We start from the raw sequence: 17611 nt of genomic DNA, 5'->3' as shown, positions 1-17611 counted from the left end.
TTGAAAAGAAGACTAAACACGTTAACAGAATTTAGAGGGATTGGTATGGAATGGGATAGTAGGATTGGGAATGTGTAAACATTATGCTACAGGGTAAGGAATATAATACAGCTACATTAAAATCTACATTCACTACACAACTACTTCTAAAATCTACAAAAGTTAAAAAATCCAAAAAGCTCTGAGGCATCAATCTCAAAAAAGAGGAAGTCAGTAAAAATGCCAACAAGAAGCCTGCATGGATGAGCAAGGAGTCCTGGGCAAGCTCAAGCAGAAAAAGGAAGCCTGAAGAGGGTGGGAGCAGGGACAGGTAGCCCAACAGAAATACAGAGAAAATGTCCAAGCAGACAGGGGTCAGGTTAGGAAAACTAACACCCTGATAGAATTAAACCTGACCAGGGAGATCAAGGTCAAGAAGGAAAGCTTCTGTAGGTACACTGGTGATAGAAGGAAGACTAGGAAAAATGTTGGTTCTCTGGAAGGCAAGAGGAGACCAGATTACCTTCTGATGTGGAGCAACTAAGGTACTCAATGAATTTTTTGCCTTGTTCTTCACCAGCAAGTGCTCCAGCTACACTAGCCAAGTTGTAGAAGCCAAAGGCAGGGACTGGGAGAATGAAGAACCATCTGCTGTAGAAGAAGATCAGGTTTGAGAAAATCTAAGAAACTTGGAGGTTCTTAAGTCCATGGCACCTGACGACAAACATCTGCAGGTCCTGAGGGAACCTGAACTCTCCCAGAACTGACAGAGGAAATAGCTAAACCACTATGCATCATATTTGAGAAGTCATGGCAGCCTGATGACTACCATGTTGGAGTTCCCACTGACCAGACAAGTGGAAGCATAACACCCATTTTTTCAAAAGAAAAATAGGAAAGACCCATGGAACTACAGGCTGGTCAGTCTCACCTCAGGGCCTGTCAAGATCATGGAGCAGATCCTCCTGGAAGTTATGCTAAGGCACATGGAAAATAAGGAGGTGATCAGTGACAGCCAACAAGGCTTTATTAAGGTCATGCCTGACAAATTTAGTGAGCTTCTATGACGGGTTATAACATTGGTGGATGAAGAAAGAGTGGCTGACTCCATCTGTTTGGACTTGTGCAAAGCATTTGATGCTGTCCCACGTAGCGTCCTCATCTCTTAAAAGAGAGACATGGATTTGATGATGAATCACTTGGTAGATAAGGAATTGGCTTACTGGTTGTAGTCAAAGCGTTGTCTCAATATCCAAGTCGAGACCAATGATGACTGGTGTTCCTTAAGGGTCGGTGTTGAGACTGATGCCATTTAACGTCTTTGAAATGGACAGTGGGATTGAATTTACCCTCAGTGAGTTTGACACCACTGCCAAAATTTTTGGTGCAGTCAACATATTGGAGGGAAGAGATACCATCCAGAGGGACCTTGACAGGCTTGAGAGATGAAGCTGCATGAGTCTCATGAAGTTCAACATAACAAATTGCAAGGTCCTGCACCTGAGCAGGCCAATCTGAAGCACAAATACAAACTGTGCCCAGAATTGATTGAGAGCAGCCTGAGGAGAGGGACTTCTGGGTACTGGTTGACAGATCATAGAATCATGGAATCACTGAGGTTGGAAAAGATCTCTAAGTTCAAGCCCAACCACTAACCCAGCACCACTGTGTTCACCATTAAACCATGTCCCCAAGTGCCACATCTACACACCTTTTGAATACTTCCAGGGGTTTTGATTCCACCACTTCTTTGGGCAGCCTATTCCTATGCTTGATCACGCTTTCTGTGAAGAAATTTTTCTTAATATCTAATCTAAATACCTACCCTACGAAAATCTCCACTAACTTCACAAAGTAAGGAGTAGAAAGTAAGTGAAGAGGCTGAGTTTGTGTCTTTCTCTTTCAATAAAAAGGGAGAATTGAGACCTAGATCCTGAATGCCGGAAGTTCTTTTAAAAAGTGGATCTTTTTTATAGGAATCATCCAGTACCTATTTCAAACAGACAGGGAGATGCAATGCACCAGTTCCAGTACATATTGTCTGTCCATATCTATGCTGATCCTGAACAGTCTGAAAAACTGACATCTCATTGTACCCTGGTTAAAAACAAAAGGGGTTGTAGCAGGGAAGCTATTTTGTATTTTTGTTTGCATTTTTCACTTTGGGCATAATGTCATATATGCCTATTCAATGTTCTTGGAATGAAGTTTGTATATGCTTGAAATGGATTAAAATGCCTATAGAAAACACAGTAGAATCTAACTACATTTTTTATGAGACCAGGACTAGCACTTAATAGTCCTGGTTTAAACATTCTAACATGTAAAACAGATTCTACTTATCTAATAAATGGCAAGATCAAATATCATGGGATTAGAGCTCCAATGCTTGTGGGGTTTGGTAATTATTATTAATTGTCCATCTCAACTAAGATTTGGGACCAAAAATGGGAAGTTAACAAATACATACTTCTCATGTCATATTGAATCTTTGAACACATGACTTTTGTGGTGCTGTTATACATATAAAATATATTTTCAAAAACAGCTCTGCTCATCCTGTCCCACTTCATACAAAAGTGTGAATATTCATACTGGGAGAAGTAGATGTCACAATATGTTCCATAAACCCAGACACACATTTGAAAATTCACATTTACCCAACCACACTGCAGATCTCAGCTGGTTGTGGTAATATTTAGCATAAATACATCAATTTTATGAAACCCCCCCACAAATATAGCAAGAGTTTGGATACATTTAATATTTATTGTAAAACAAGAGATATCCTTTGCATGGGACTTTTTTATATCTAAGGCAAGAAAGTGCCATTTTAGAATAAAATGTATAAACTGGCTTGCAGTTCTGCAGTAGTGAATATTTAAATTCCCCGTAATGAACCCTGGGTATGTTATTTTTTGTATGAATTTCTGTGAAGTGGAATCTTTGAAACAAGTAGTAAAATTCTATGTGTAGGACACTTTAAGAGCAAGATCCATGAGGTGGCTTGGTGGATTTAAACCTGCTGTCCTTATGTCTTGTTGGTAGGAGAAAGTGCAATGGGAAGTCTAAAAGATTATGATAGGTTTGCATATAAACATATAAGGAAAATTCTCATGTCTGAGGTACAACCCACAACGGTTACAGGAGATGCCGCAAATATAACATAGCAGTTATATTCTGTTTTTACAGGTAATCTATGGCCTACAGAGATATTTTCAATTCATCTTCAAACTCTGTTTTACAATTTATTTACTTTGGCTACACAGCAGAGAGAGGATTTGGCCCTCCAAGCATAAGTAACTTCAGTTATACCACCACAACTGATTTTCACCCAGCTCAAAAAAAATGCATAATTACACTATCCTTCCCTTCCCTTCCCTTCCCTTCCTACAGCATGCATTACAGTACAAAGCAATCAGCACATTGCTTCAGGCAGTGAACTGCTTTGGCTTTTTCTCAGTTATAGATCATATTTTCAGATTACTTTTACTGCAGTATTTTAATTGGTGTTCCTGTAGTCCTTTTAACAGGATTTTATTGTTTAAATACGGAGAAGCTGTCTTCACGTTGTCAGGTAGCATGAAAGGATTGCCCTTAACCTTGCAGTCCTCTAAGCAATGGAACAGGAGATAAATAAAATGGGGCTTGAAACAGATTATGTGTGCTCTTAATACCGACGATGAATTAGCTATATCGTCTACCTGCAGACAGTTCTGTTCTTTTGTACAATCAGTATATTACTTTTTCCAGGACATTATATCAGCTATTAGGAATAGCCACCTCCAATTTTAGTCTTACTAAGAACTTCTGTAGTTATTGCAAAGGAATAATTTGACTCCTTTTTGGACAGTGTTAACAGAAAGAAAATATTTTTGCACCAAATTGTGTGGAGGTTTCCTGCATTTCATTTACCAACCCTCCTTATTTGTTATCTCCCTAGTAATAAAAAACACTGTGAGGTTTTTCATCTTTATAACTCCTGAATACCAAATGTAGTTATTTGCATGAGGAGGACTGTTTCAAAAGCAATAAGTCGTAGTGGCCTTGGAGAGAAGGCCTTATTCAGCATTCAGCAGAGGAACTTGAACTGCCTGAATCTGCCTCATTATATAGGCCATATGCAGTAAGTCACACTGTCTAACAGCTGCTGGTGTTAGGATTAAGGGGAAAATATTTAATTTGATGCAGAAGCACGTATGTTGTGATTTCTGCAGTAGCTTCTACCTACTCTCTAGGGTGCATGCTAGATATATGGCATAACACTCAAATCATTTAATTGTGTCAACAAAATATGGCGATGTTTGTTTAAAATAAAAATTAGTTTTGCTACAAAATTGATTAGTTGATGGTTACTTCACTGTCACTGTGCTGGTGGATAGAAAGACAAAATGATTTTGTTTAATCTTAGGGGAGGGTTTGGAATTCTGGTGAGACCAGAGCAAATATACAGAACATAAACTTGAATTAGTCTTTCTGTTTAGTGAATCAATAAAACAGGGAAGTGTGAAGAGTAACCTGGATCATCTATCAAAGTGGAGATATGCTCCTCTTCTCACTGCCTTGTAAACAAATGCCTTTAGCATTCTAGTACCCAGGAGAATCCCAGACAAAAGGACAGACATAGTTTTCAGTTTGCAGGTGTACTCCAATGACAAAAACAAGGGAAGATGAGAACTGAGCAAGCTGCTTTCCCAAAAATCTCTAAAGTAGTTCAGTCTAAAATTCCCAAGTGACAACTCATGTATACAAAGATATCTCTTTGCTAACTGCAGTAATGAAGACTGTATTTTATGCAGAATGCTGATAAAATTACATAAGGGAGAAAGTGTGTCCTAGGTTTGAAAAGGGTGGAAAAAAAAATCAAGTAAGAAAACATAATTATGTCAATAATGGAAGCTTGCTTCTCTCTATCAGGAGTCAGATCAGCAATCATAGATACAGCTCTGTGAGAAAACCCGAATCTGATCATAATACCGAATTAGTGGATTTGCCATATTTTCAAATCCATAAGTGATGAGTGGCAATTAGTTAGATAAACTGAATTATGAAAAAGTAAAAATCTACTGAAATAGCTCAAATTACTATTGCTTTTTACTTCTTTTAGTGTAAATTGTGCACTAATTCTTTTTCAAGCAATACATAAGCAGTAAAATAAACTGTAACAAGGGTGAAAAAAAAAGAGGAATAGCAAGAGCTATGCTGATAAGAAAGAAAATGCTGCTCAGAAGCATAAATCACTTCTACTGCTTCCTTGAAGAGGCAAATGTCTATGTGAATGTAGATTCCTCCTTGCTACAGATTAGGTAATGTACACTTTAGACATCATCACTTCTTTAGTTTTGAGATGTACTCCATTTTTCATGACAATGCCCTGATAAAAAGTCATAGATGATGGTATTGCATGTGACAATGAAGAGTGAACGTGTGACAATGCAGTGGTTAGGGAGCAAAGACACACTCAAGAAATCAATGACCCATTGACTATATGTGGAGAAGTCATCAGCTGCTTCATTCCTGCTTTTTAATCCAGCGAAGTTGACAAGGACCAAATACAATTGCCAAAATAAGGTGTTTAGTAGCCTGCATGTACTGAATTACTGTTTTAATTCCAGTTTCTTGTGGACAAATTATCTGTATCATATCTTTCACCCTTGATAGTGGATCACCGCTGTTCTGATGAACCGTTGGGAATTTTCTCCAAGCTGTATTTAAAGTATGTAACTGATGTGTTTAAGGAAAATTGCAAAGATAATGGGCAAAGACCCTTTGGTCCAGAGCGTATGAAAATGTCATGAAGAGATCTGCTTTGTTTTTGTGGTAATCAGGGACATCTTGTATGTAATTTTTTTCACTTCTGCTTCCCCACTTCCCTCCCATCTATGAAATCAAATCAGTCACTTTTCTTTCTCTGCAAACTGACAAAAGATCTCCTAGTAGAAAATACAGTATATGAGGTCAGTATGGTATTATAATATCCTATACATTTCATCAGCAGACACACAGAAAATCTTTTCTTCAGGTTTTCCAGTCCTTTGTTTAAGCTCCAATTTTTCTCATAGTTTTTCAAAAAATGCAGCTTCTACAGTAATTAGAATGAAAGAAGGGAGGGAATAAAGTAAATATAAATGTTAAATGGGAGAGAGGAAGACAGAAAGCTGCTGGAGCACAGATTATAAATTAGTGCTGCTATGCTGCAGAACAGAACAATTTTGTGGAAGATGTTTTTTGCCAGAAATAAAAACCTAGCCAAGCAATATTTTGAAGCATGCCATTACCCTCAGGGTGGAATCTGGCAAAAGAGTCAAGTTGTTTTGTATGTTACCTTTGAAACTGTGTGGTTTTAAATCTTAGCTTGTGCTTCATTGACACGCAATTCCAAGCATACATAAAGGCATACTGCTAAAACAGCTATAAATGGTCATTTTTTTACTGTCTGATCACCTCCCCTCTAACCGCTGATTTCTTTCTAACTATTATAACTGTAGTTTCTTGCATTCAAAGTAGTTCCTCAAGGACAACAAAGGATGCCAATAAATTCAAAGGCAAGAGTGTGAAATGAAATATAAGTTTGGCCTTTTATATGTAGCATCCAGCTATACAAAATTTATGCTTTAAGCTGTCAATTAAATAAGCAGCATGAACTTTTTCTTAGTGACTAAGTAACATCCTAATACTGTCCAGTGTTTGGTGACAGAGCTCTAAGAGGCCACAGTGGTGCAATAAGGACGACTAACAATGGATTGCGGATTGTTTGATTACCACGTAAGCAATGTAGACTAAGCACAACATGTGAATTAAACTATCACAATGGCAATTTGTAAAACTTATGCAAGAAATTAATTTTAGCATTATTTGTTAACACTTCAGAAGAGACAGTAGGATTTGGTTAGTCTTCTTATGTTACTTACTGTCTGCTTGTGCTTCTCTCTGCCCTCTTCAATTTCTGTTGTTTCTACCGTGGATCAAATTTCTTGTGTAGGTTATCAGGTGATAACAGATTCTTTTTGAGTACTTATCTTACCACTGCATATTAACTCAAGCTCCTAGCCTGGTGATGGGCATTACCCTAACATGGCTTTTGCCCCAAAGAGATTCATCCTGATAATATGCGGACTTCAGTAAAGGATCTCATTTTTGCTTTTAAATAAATGACCTGTTATTCAAAGACAATTGAATTGGTGTTGTCTATAAACATTAAATGTTAGTAGAATGTCTGAAGTCTTCAAAGTTAGCAAAAAATTATTTTTAAACATCTGATCCTGGAGATGAGAAGATGTAAGATAAGCATATGTGAGAGTTTGGGGTTTATATAATTATAGAAAATTAAGATATTGATGTATGTTTAGATGAATAAAAGCCTACAGTATTTAATTGCCTGAAACAATAATGTAATATGAAATTATAAGATATATTGTACATGTCCTACCTTAATTATAGTTACATATTCTGATTTTCATCAACATTCAAGCAGGCTGAAACAAAAAAATTCTGCAACACATAACTCTATAACAAATGAACACAACAAAATGAAGATGAAAAGAGATATAGATAGTGCTCATGAGTAAGATGAAAAAAATGTCAGAGCAACCACACCAGCGTAGTTAACCAAGTAGGATTTCTGAACAGAAATCCATCAAGCAATACAGGGGTTATGTATGCAGTAACACTGATAATGGAGATAGTTTTTGTAAGAGAGAAGAGGAAAAATTGTTTTAATGATTGCTGCATGAATACTTTACTAGTAGAGCTTGCTGCTCTTAGTACATAGAAATAGTGATGTCATTTCAAGTAGTCATACTCCAGACTAAGAGTTTTCCAGTGAATTAATCAGATTTTAGTCATACCATTTAACAGTTAAGGAGCAGGTTCAGCAAATGGTACAGTTAGAGTAATTTTTTTGAGATGTCACTGATATTGCCTTTTAAACATGACATTACTTGAATCAGTGCTGTGCCTTAGAAAGTGAAAACTATACTGTCCTTGACAACATTACCCTCACTAAATAATATTTTTTCACACATATCAGTCCACAAAATGTTTGTTAGAACTGATGGTATCTAATTTTGAAGGCATTTTTTTTTCGTAAAATCAGACATTAAAAAAAACTACCTCCTTTTGATATATGGAAGCTCATTATGATGCATATAGCAGACTCCTGACTCAATCAAGTTATTTATAAAACAATGAGCACAAGAGAGCCCCCCCCCCCCCCAAAATGCCTATTGCAGGAAGAGCTCCAGTTTAGCTTACAAATGGAAATGAATGAAAATTATAAAAAGTAGAAGTGAAAGCAGCCATCACATCTTACCCAAAAAAATGCTTGAGCTTTGAGATTTTCTAAATGTTTGAGCTCTTTGGAATCTGAACCCCTTCAGAGAATGACCACAGCATTATATTAGACATTGCACCAACAGGATTTTTTGAGTTCTGAAAGATATGAGAGTTTTTGAAAAATATTTGTTGTTTTAAATTCTTTCATTAGCTTTAAAGAAATATAAAATAAAAATAAATAACTTCCGAAGATTCCCTGCCCTTCCTCTTCTCTTGTGGACACATTTCAAAGTATGTTCTTTTGAAATAGTTACAAATTACAATTTGACCAAGTTCTGCTTTGGTTAGCATTTATGAAACTAATTTCTGAATGTCATAATCTTTCCTGTTTAGGAAATCTAGACATAGATAATCAGAAGAGTGATTGTATGCCATGGCAGTACAAAATGACTAGTGAAGCACTTCAGCACAGCCCCTCGTCCATGCTACAGAGTGAGCCACAGAGTAACTCAGGCTTTCACACGCTTGTGCCATCATCCTTTGACTAAAATAGACTTTTTCAACCTGCCATGATGTACTCAGTATTCTCTTTCTTACATCCAATGTCCAAGCTGAACTCAGCATTAGATATTGTTAAAAACAATTAGTTCTAAAGCCTGGGGAGAAGGGAACAGAATAAGGCTAACATTTCTCTGCAGCAGTGGTTATAATAAAAATATGCTTTTGCCTTTTTAACTTCAAAAATTACATTTTACTGGCTGAACCAAAGCCTCAGCTAATGTTTAAAAAGAGGAGAATGTTGAGTAATTTTCAACAACAAAAATATATTCCTAATGAGCCTTCAAGCAAATCTTCTTGCTGAACTTGTTCCTATACCTGAAAAGAAGCTCCAGTAGTTCACAGACCACTGCCTATTCTATGTGTAAAATAAACCAAAGAAATCCCTGACTAATATATACCAGAAGAAACCTAGATTAAATGGATTTTCAAAATGAGATTGTAAAGTTGATATTAATCATAGTATCTCAATGAAGTTATCATTGTGTTGTGGGCTTTTAAGATACCATGCTGCATATTGTATGTCATTCTTTATCGTGGGAAAAGCTATAAGGGTGTTAGATTTAGCCCAATTCACTAATTTTATTCACCTTCAATAATATGCAGTTATGAGTTCACACAATTAATAAATAAGTTTAATTTCAAAAAACCAAAAGTTTTAAGCATAGTAACCTGGTTCTGGAACATATTTCTAGTAGTATTAGAGGGCCAAGAAACTAGCTAAAATGGAACTAGATAAGTTAAAGGAAGGGATTAGATGATGTGGTTCCCTATAATATCAGGGGCCTGGACTTGATAACCCAAGATCATTTCTAGTCCTATCTGCTGCAGAAAAAGATACTGATCTTGCAGATTAGTGAAGCAACCTTAACTTAGCAAAATACTAAGAGCTAGATTCTATCTCAAAGTCATAGCAGGTATGGTACAGAAAGACTGATAGAAAAGAGGTGCACAAACCATACTATAGAGGAAGATCTCTTATCTTTAAAAAGTATGGCATTCACTGAGTCTCAATGTTTTGCTGATCCCTCCTTTCTCTACCTAAAAGGAAAGAAAAAACAGGTAACCAAGTCAAGCAGATTTTTTCTTAGTAAAATCTTAATTTGGAAATAAAGACTAACACCAGTGTTCACAAAGAAACATATCTATCTACAACTGACTCAAAAATATTTAAGAGTTAGATTGATCTATTTTGTATTTCTTTTCCATTGATCTGCTTTAATGCTTCAGAGAAAGCACATCTGATTACACAGCTGGGTGGGAAAACAGAAAGGCCACATATAACAGTGTCTCACCACGCCTATGCAAACCACTTCTGGTTCCTAGTGTACTATTGCACAGTGGAATTGTTGATGACTGGATTTGGTACATATTCCACGATAAAGACTAGACACTGAAAATACTACAGTGCTTTGTTGTATATATTGATATATATTGATAAAAGCAAGCACCAGTCTATATTGATAAAAGCACCAGCTGCCTTTTTGTCCAACCTCTGAAGAAAAGCTGCAGATTTTCTTCAAAAATCATCTGTTAAATCTTATTTTAATAATCCATTAGAATCTTTGTAGGTTTGTTATTGAACATAGGCCAGAGATTGTTACCAGGAGTGATAATTGATATGAAAGGTTTTTAAGGTCAGTTTGAGCATTCTTTGGTCATACCTCAAATTCTTTTTCACCTTCTCTAATTTCCTTTCCTGTTCTCATTCAAGCAAACCTTCCATTTTTTAAAAGTCAGCCTTTTTCCTGTGATGGTTTCCTTAATGTTTTCAATGTGCTGTGATTGTTTACAGTAGTGTGTTTGGATCATTTTGTTTTCTTCTTGAATTGTAGGACAAATTTTACTTAGACTTTGATACAAAAAAAAAATGTAGAGCCTTCCATCTGTTAATAAATTTCACACTTTTTGGACTGTTATTTTTATGTTCTTCCTTCCCCCTTTATGTATTTACCTCTCATGGATTTGAACATCCACATGCTAGGTTCACTTGCCTAATTATTGCAGTAGCACTTACTATATTCTTCCTGTCCCTGTTCCTGTCCCCAGAGCTAGGACAAAAGCAGCTGTATCACTTTGAGTCAGGTGTCTTTTTGCACATCTTAACTTTCTCCCGGTTTCTCCCTTCTTATTCAAAATATTAATCTACAACACTTTTCATTTTCATTACTTGACTCCATTATGATTAAGTTTCAGGCCATGCTGCCTGTGCAATTTACTCTTTCAGAAAAATTCCTCTGTTCCTAACATACCTATATCCCTCCTATCTACCATTGCTTCATTCACATCTTTGAGCTTCAAATTTCTGCCTAGTTCTCAGGTCTTGAATAAAGAGCTGACAGGATTTGAAGAATACTGTTATTGAGATGTTAGTTGTCTTTCCTAGCAATCAAAATTTACCTTCCAAAAGCTAAGGCTTGCAAAAGCACTTAATTTATCCAAGCTTAACCATTCCTTCATCTCCCAGTTGAATCTGCCAATAAAGACAGCATCAAAAATACGCAGATTAGAGCAATAACTTCTGTGATGTTGAACACCTCATGTAGGAACCATAAATCAAAAAAAAGGCAACCACTAATGAATCATAGAGTTCCAGCTAACTCAGATATTCAGTTCATGTTAAAATAGACCATTAACTGTTATTTTCTTTGGAGTACAAACTATTGAGATAGATATAGGCCTTGCTATTTGACTTATAATGGCCCTTATTATGTAGACTATTAGACTGACTCAGCATAAAAATCACTTCTGACTTAAAGAGCTACAGTTCTAGGAATTACTGTAGGTGATGATGATATGTAGCAATTCCAATTCTAGATCACATAGAAGCAATAAATCTGAAGTTAGGAGGTTTGATACTGAATTAAAAGTATGAGCAATCCAAAAAAGAATAAAATCTAGATTTAAGTGAGTGACAATTGATTGAAAGCAACAATAAATCTACCATCTTCTGTAAAGATAGAAAAGTAGCATTTCTTTTTTTTTTTTTTTACCTTAGTCTGCTTTTCTCCTGCTTTTTTTCTTTTATACAGCACATTAACACATCCCAAACTGAAAGTAGAGACACCATGTAAAGGGGCTACATTTGTTTGGAGGAAAGAATTAACTTCTTACGAGAGGCTTAAACTTCTTAGGTACTCAGGAAAAATTATGCTGCTACAAAAACTGTGAAATAGGTCTACTGAAATGAGTTAAGGAAGGTGAAGTCAACTGTCTGTACACTCAATGGAAAGTAGGTCAATTGTGTGGGCTGTCAAAAGAGAAGCAAGAAAATCAGAACAAACACTGCAGATGTCAATTGCAGAAAAATTCAATATATTTTAATTGTTGATCAGTGTTGACGATATTGACTTTTATAATCTGATTCTGGTTAATAGTCTTCAAATGCTTGTAAATAGTAGGAAAACAGATTTTATATAACCTCAGCAGTTTTAGAACATACTATTTCTATATTATTTCTAGTTCACTCATCATGCATTGAAACTGTTGTCTTCTAGGTTTGAAACAAAAAAGCAATGGAAAAAAGTAATAATATGTCTTCCTAGCCTCAAATGCAATCAATGTATACTATAAAAACCTAAACCACTCAGTATTGGAGACACCAGGTCCACCCACACAGAGTTTTAGGTAGTTGATACTTTTCATTTCCTTGGATGTAACGGATGTGATTTTATATTCAACACACACAAGCCATATACCAATAAATCTGCTTTCTGAAGCCAAACTCAGGATTTAAATGGCTTGTGCTATCACAAGCTCTAAAGAAAAACATCAGTTTAAAAAACCATTTTGATTGAAAAGTATGCTTTGACTTAGCCTGTCTTCTTTTTTGCCCTTCTTCATAGAAGTAGATTCCCTGAGGGCTTCTTACTGCATTCTTTGTCTTTCTTATGCATTAGCAGAATAGTTTGTTTTCCATAAAGCTCCAGGCTACTACAAGTTCCTTCAGCTACTATTTAAAGACGGGAATGAATCCCTAACATAATCACATCTGACATCACCAGCATTGGTGTTCATTTGTATATCTAGGCTCTGTAGCTTCAGTAGCTAATTTATATAATGAGGTGGAGAATTCCCCTCAACCTATAAATATGAGACATAAGCAAGTTCTCATCAGCATAAAATAAAAGGTAGCTACATATGGCTGGTAAGCTGGGGCTTCCTGAAATGAATTGCTCCAGTTTTCGTTTGTGAGTTAATTATTCAATTTTTTTAAGTATTTTCTGTGACAGATGGGAAAATGTGTTTGTGTCAACCTGGTTTGACACATTTTGCTTTGTGAATGTGTTTCTATAAATGCCTTCAGAGACTATGTATTCTATCTTATTTGACACTGGATACTCTTTATATGTATACTTAGGTCAGATGACAGAGTTCATTTAGAATATGGTATCGTGTCCTTATTTTAATCCTTTCAAGAATCATTGAGAAGTTCTTCTTCCCAAAAAAGATGTCTAGGGTTTTTTCCAGAAATTCTCATTTACATAACTCTGAACACTTTTGATCAGGCAAGATTATGATCTCATTGATTTTTTTTCCTGTCCACCAGTATAACATCTTCATCTGTCTTTTATTAAAAATTTTATCAAATAAGACATTAAATCCTGGTTTGCTTTAGTTACAAGAATTCCTTTATTTTTTTTAAAGAGTATTGTGGTGGTTTAACCTTGGCTGGATGCCGAGTACCAACCAAAGCCTCTTTATCACTCCCCTCCTCAACTGGACAAAGGGAGAGAAAACAATATTATGAAATGTTCCTGGGTCGAGATAAGGACAGGAAGAGATCACTCACCATTTACCATCACAGGCAAATCAAACTCTACTTGGGGAAATTAATTGAATTTGTTGCCAATCAAACTAAAGTAGGGTAATGAGAAGAAAAAACAAATCTTAAACCTATATTCTCCCCACTCCTCCTTCCCGGGCCTAACTTTATTTTCAATTCTCTACCTCCTCCCCCCCGACAAGTGGTGCATTGGGGATGGGGAATGGTGGTTATGGTCAGATAATATGTGTTGTTTCTGTGTCTGCTTCCTCCTCAGTGAGAGGACTCTTTCCCCTCCTCCACAATCCTTCCCACAGGAGAGAGTCCTCTGTGAACTTCTTCAGTGTGAATCCTTCCAATGGGCTGAAGTTGTTCATGAACTTCGTCAGCGTGAGTCTCTTCCACAGAGTGTAGTCCTTCAAGAACAACCTGCTCCAGTGTGAGTCCTCTGCAGTATCACAAGTCCTGTCAGCAAACCCAATCCAGCATGGGCTCCTCTCTTCACAGATCCTACCAGGAAACCTGCTCCAATATGGGCTCTTCTCTTCATGGGTCCACAGGTCCTGACAGGAACCTGCTCCAGTGTGGGCCTCTCATGGAGTCGCAGCCTCCTTGGAGGCATCTAACTGCTCTGGCATGGGCTCCTCCACAAGCTGCTCCCCTGTGGACCTCTATGAGCTGCAGGGTCACAGCCTACCTCACCATGGTCTTCACCATGGGCTGCAGGGAAATCTCTGCTCCAGTGGTTGGAGCATCTCCTCCCCCTCCCTCACCAACGTTAGTGTCTGCAGAGTTGTTTCTTTTACATATTCTCACTCCTCTCTTCTCTGGCCACAATTTCACCTGTGCAATAATTTTTTTTCCTTCTTAAATATGTTAGCACAGAGGCATTACTACCATCACTGATGAACTCATCCTTGAACAGCAGCAGATCCATCTTGAAGCCAAGCTGGCTTAGACTTCACTATTACTCAGGCTTCCCATGTCTCTCAAGTCCCTGAAACTCAAGGTGGGGGTTGGGGAATTGGAGACCCTCCCACTGTAAGCAAAGAGAAGACTCAGAACCACTTGATGAAACTGAATAGGCACAAGTCTATGGGACCTGATGACATGCATCCCAAGGTCCTGAGGGAACTGGCTGGTGTTGCCAAATCACTCTCCATCATATTTGAAAAGTCATGGCAGTTAGGTGAAGTTCACAGTGACTGGAAAAAGGAAACATCACTCCTGGTTTTAGAAAGGGGAGTAATGAAGATCCAGGGAAATGCAGACTGGTGAGCCTCACCTCTGTGCCTGGGAGGGTTATGCAGCAGATCCTCATGGAAGCAATGCTAAGGCACATGAAAAAAAAGGAGGTGACCCAAGGCTGTGAGTATAACCACCAAGGGCAAGTCCTGCCTGACCAATCTAGTGGCTTTCTATGGTGGAGTGACTGCAATGATTGACAGGGGAAGACCCACCAAAGTCAATATACTTAGATTGCCATAAGGACTTTAACATGGTCCCATACAACATCCTTATCTCCAAATTGGAGAGACATGGATTTGAAGGGTGGACTATCCGGTAGATTAAGAATTGGCTGGATGGACACAGTCAGAGGGTTGTGATCAAGGGCTCTATGTCCAGGTGGAAGCCGCTGACAAGTAGTATCCCTCAGGGCTCTGTCTTGTGACCAGTGCTCTTCATATCTTCATTAATGACATTGACAGTGAGATCAAGTGCACCATCTGCAAGTTTGCAGATGACACAAAGCTAAGCAGTGCAATTGATACAACAGAAGGAAGGGATGCCATCCGGGGGAACCTGTTCAAATTTGAGAAGTAGGTCTTCTACTTCTTCTATGACAACCTTATTCAACAAGACCTAGTGCAAGTTCCCGTACCTGGCTTGGGGCAATCCCAGGTATGAGTACAGGCCAGGAGAAGAACCTGTTGAGAGCAGCCCTGTGGAGAAGGAGCTGGAGGTTCTTGTGTAAGAAAAACTGCACACGAGCCAACAGTGTGCACTCACAGCCCAACAGGCCAACTGCATCCTGGGCTGCCTCAAAAGAAGTGAGGCCAGTAGGCTGAGGAAGGTGATTTTCCCCCTCTACCTTGCCCTTGTGAGATGCCACCTAGAGTGTTGTGTCCAGGTCTTGAGACCTCAGTAAAAGAATGACATGGACCTGTTCAGCCGAGTCCAGAGGAGGGCCATGAAGATGATCCAAGGGCTGGAGCACCTCTCCTATAAAGACAGGCTGAGAGAGCTGGGGTATCTCAGCATGGAGAAGAGGAGGCTCTGGGAAGACCTCTTTGCAGCCTCTCAGTACTCAAGGCTTATAAAAAAGAGTGATGTCATGGGCATATAGTGATAGGACAAGGAGGAAAGGCTTTAAACTGAAGGAGGGTAGGTTGAGATTAGATATTAGGAAGAAATTCTTTCGGGGTGGTGAGGCACTGGAACTGGCTACCCAGAGAAGCTGTGGATGTCCCATCTCTGGAAGTGTTCAAGGTTAGGTTGGATGGAGCCCTGAGCAACATGATCTAGCGGGGGGCGACAATCTGCTTGCGACTAGGTTGTTGGAATTTTAAGGTCCCTTCCAACCCAAGCCTTTTTATGATTTTATGATAACATGAGGTTTATGCCTATGTTGCTCTCAAATATTTTGATAGCTGACCTGTAAAAGTTTTCTTGTAGTAGCACAACACTAAATTTTTCTTCTTCACCACTTGTAAAACCCTCTTAATTTTGACAGGTCCACTAAGCACTTTAATACTTACAGAAAGCATTACTGGTGGCTGACACATACCAACATAGTTTACCAGACTATTTTAAGCACATAATTCCATATCTGTCAGCATAAACCTTATTTATATTTTTTATTAACTGTGAACACCTCTGGATGACATAAGCAAACATATTTATTACAATGACCTTTATGTCTTTTATTATAATGTTCAGATTATTTTTGATGTTTCTTAAAATGACAGAAAAAAATTTTTGGTTCTTATATTTGGTTTTGTGGGGGTTTTCCCTGCTCTAGACCCAAAATGTTGTCATGAACTTTAAAGCTTTCATTATTTGAAGTCCACTTTTTTTTCTGTTCCACTTACCTAATTTACCTTAATTCAATAAAAATTACGTTCTTGCTTGAACACAAATCTCCAATTTGAAAGTGCTCCTTTGGGCACTTTATTTTTTTAAAACTTATATCATATAATTTCTTCCTTACTATAATTCCTGGTATTTTTATTTCTCTCAGATTTTTTTTTTCCCATCTTCCCCACACCCTAAGCTTTACAAATTTGCTGACAAGAAATACTATATAATTAAAATAATCTACAGAAATTGCTTTCAAAGTTGAAAGCAATTAAGAAACTCCTGAAATAAATATTCATGAAGAGGTATATACAGTTCCAGCTTCTCATGTCAAAGTATACATAATTGTTCTGAGTTATTAAATAAGTTATTAAATAAGTTATTAGGAGATACTTCACACAGTTGAATCAATATCCAGTGTAGGTCTCAATTTACCTAATTTTCTCTTTCTAAGAGCTGAACAAACCATTTCATCTATCTATTGAGACTTTTCTATATTAAATGGAGAGAGCCCTGTGCCTCCAGGGGATAATTCATCTCAATAAATCTAGACGACTATGGCAGATGGAACAATTCTCTCACTGGTGGTGTTACCTGTGTACTTCAATCACTGTAGTAATCAGCTTGAAATTTTTCCCAATAGTTGATCTGAAAGAATAATGTCCAAATAGTGGGGACCAATGTCATAATGTCACTTTCTTATTTGTTATTTCTTTTCTGTCTCTGTATTTTACAAAACTTATCCTAGGGGCATGTTCTATACCACAAGAATTCAGTTTCAGATTTTCAATTAAGAGAGCCAGTCTATTGTTTATAGGGTATGAGTCTCCTGAGCTTTAATTTTTTGTTTGACAGATCAGACGCTTAATGAAATGTTCCTTTCAGAAGTCCACAGGTGAACTGATTTTTCTAGGAGTGAGGAAAATATTCCATGAAAACTTTTTATATTCACCTAAA

At 37.4% G+C, this 17611-nt stretch overlaps 1 long non-coding RNA gene across 3 annotated transcripts in view; it reads right to left on the bottom strand.

Annotated features, from left to right (window-relative positions):
* The window catches only part of LOC135415956 (uncharacterized), a 153267-nt gene that overhangs the window by 121513 nt on the left and 14143 nt on the right, over positions 1–17611 (bottom strand). For 2 of the 3 annotated variants that reach the window (XR_010431363.1, XR_010431361.1), the window contains exons 2-4: positions 9769–9848; positions 8291–8409; positions 7409–7485 (exon numbers count right to left, since the gene is read on the bottom strand). This is a non-coding gene — a long non-coding RNA (uncharacterized LOC135415956). Of the gene's footprint in view, positions 1–7408; positions 7486–8290; positions 8410–9768; positions 9853–17611 lie in introns of all 3 variants that reach the window. The other variant, XR_010431362.1, reaches the window with a different exon arrangement.

Source organism: Pseudopipra pipra, chromosome 6 (assembly GCF_036250125.1).
Source record: "Pseudopipra pipra isolate bDixPip1 chromosome 6, bDixPip1.hap1, whole genome shotgun sequence".
Classification (NCBI taxonomy): domain Eukaryota; kingdom Metazoa; phylum Chordata; class Aves; order Passeriformes; family Pipridae; genus Pseudopipra; species Pseudopipra pipra.
Note: the sequence above shows the minus strand (reverse complement) of the source record. Positions and strands in the feature narration are given on the sequence as shown.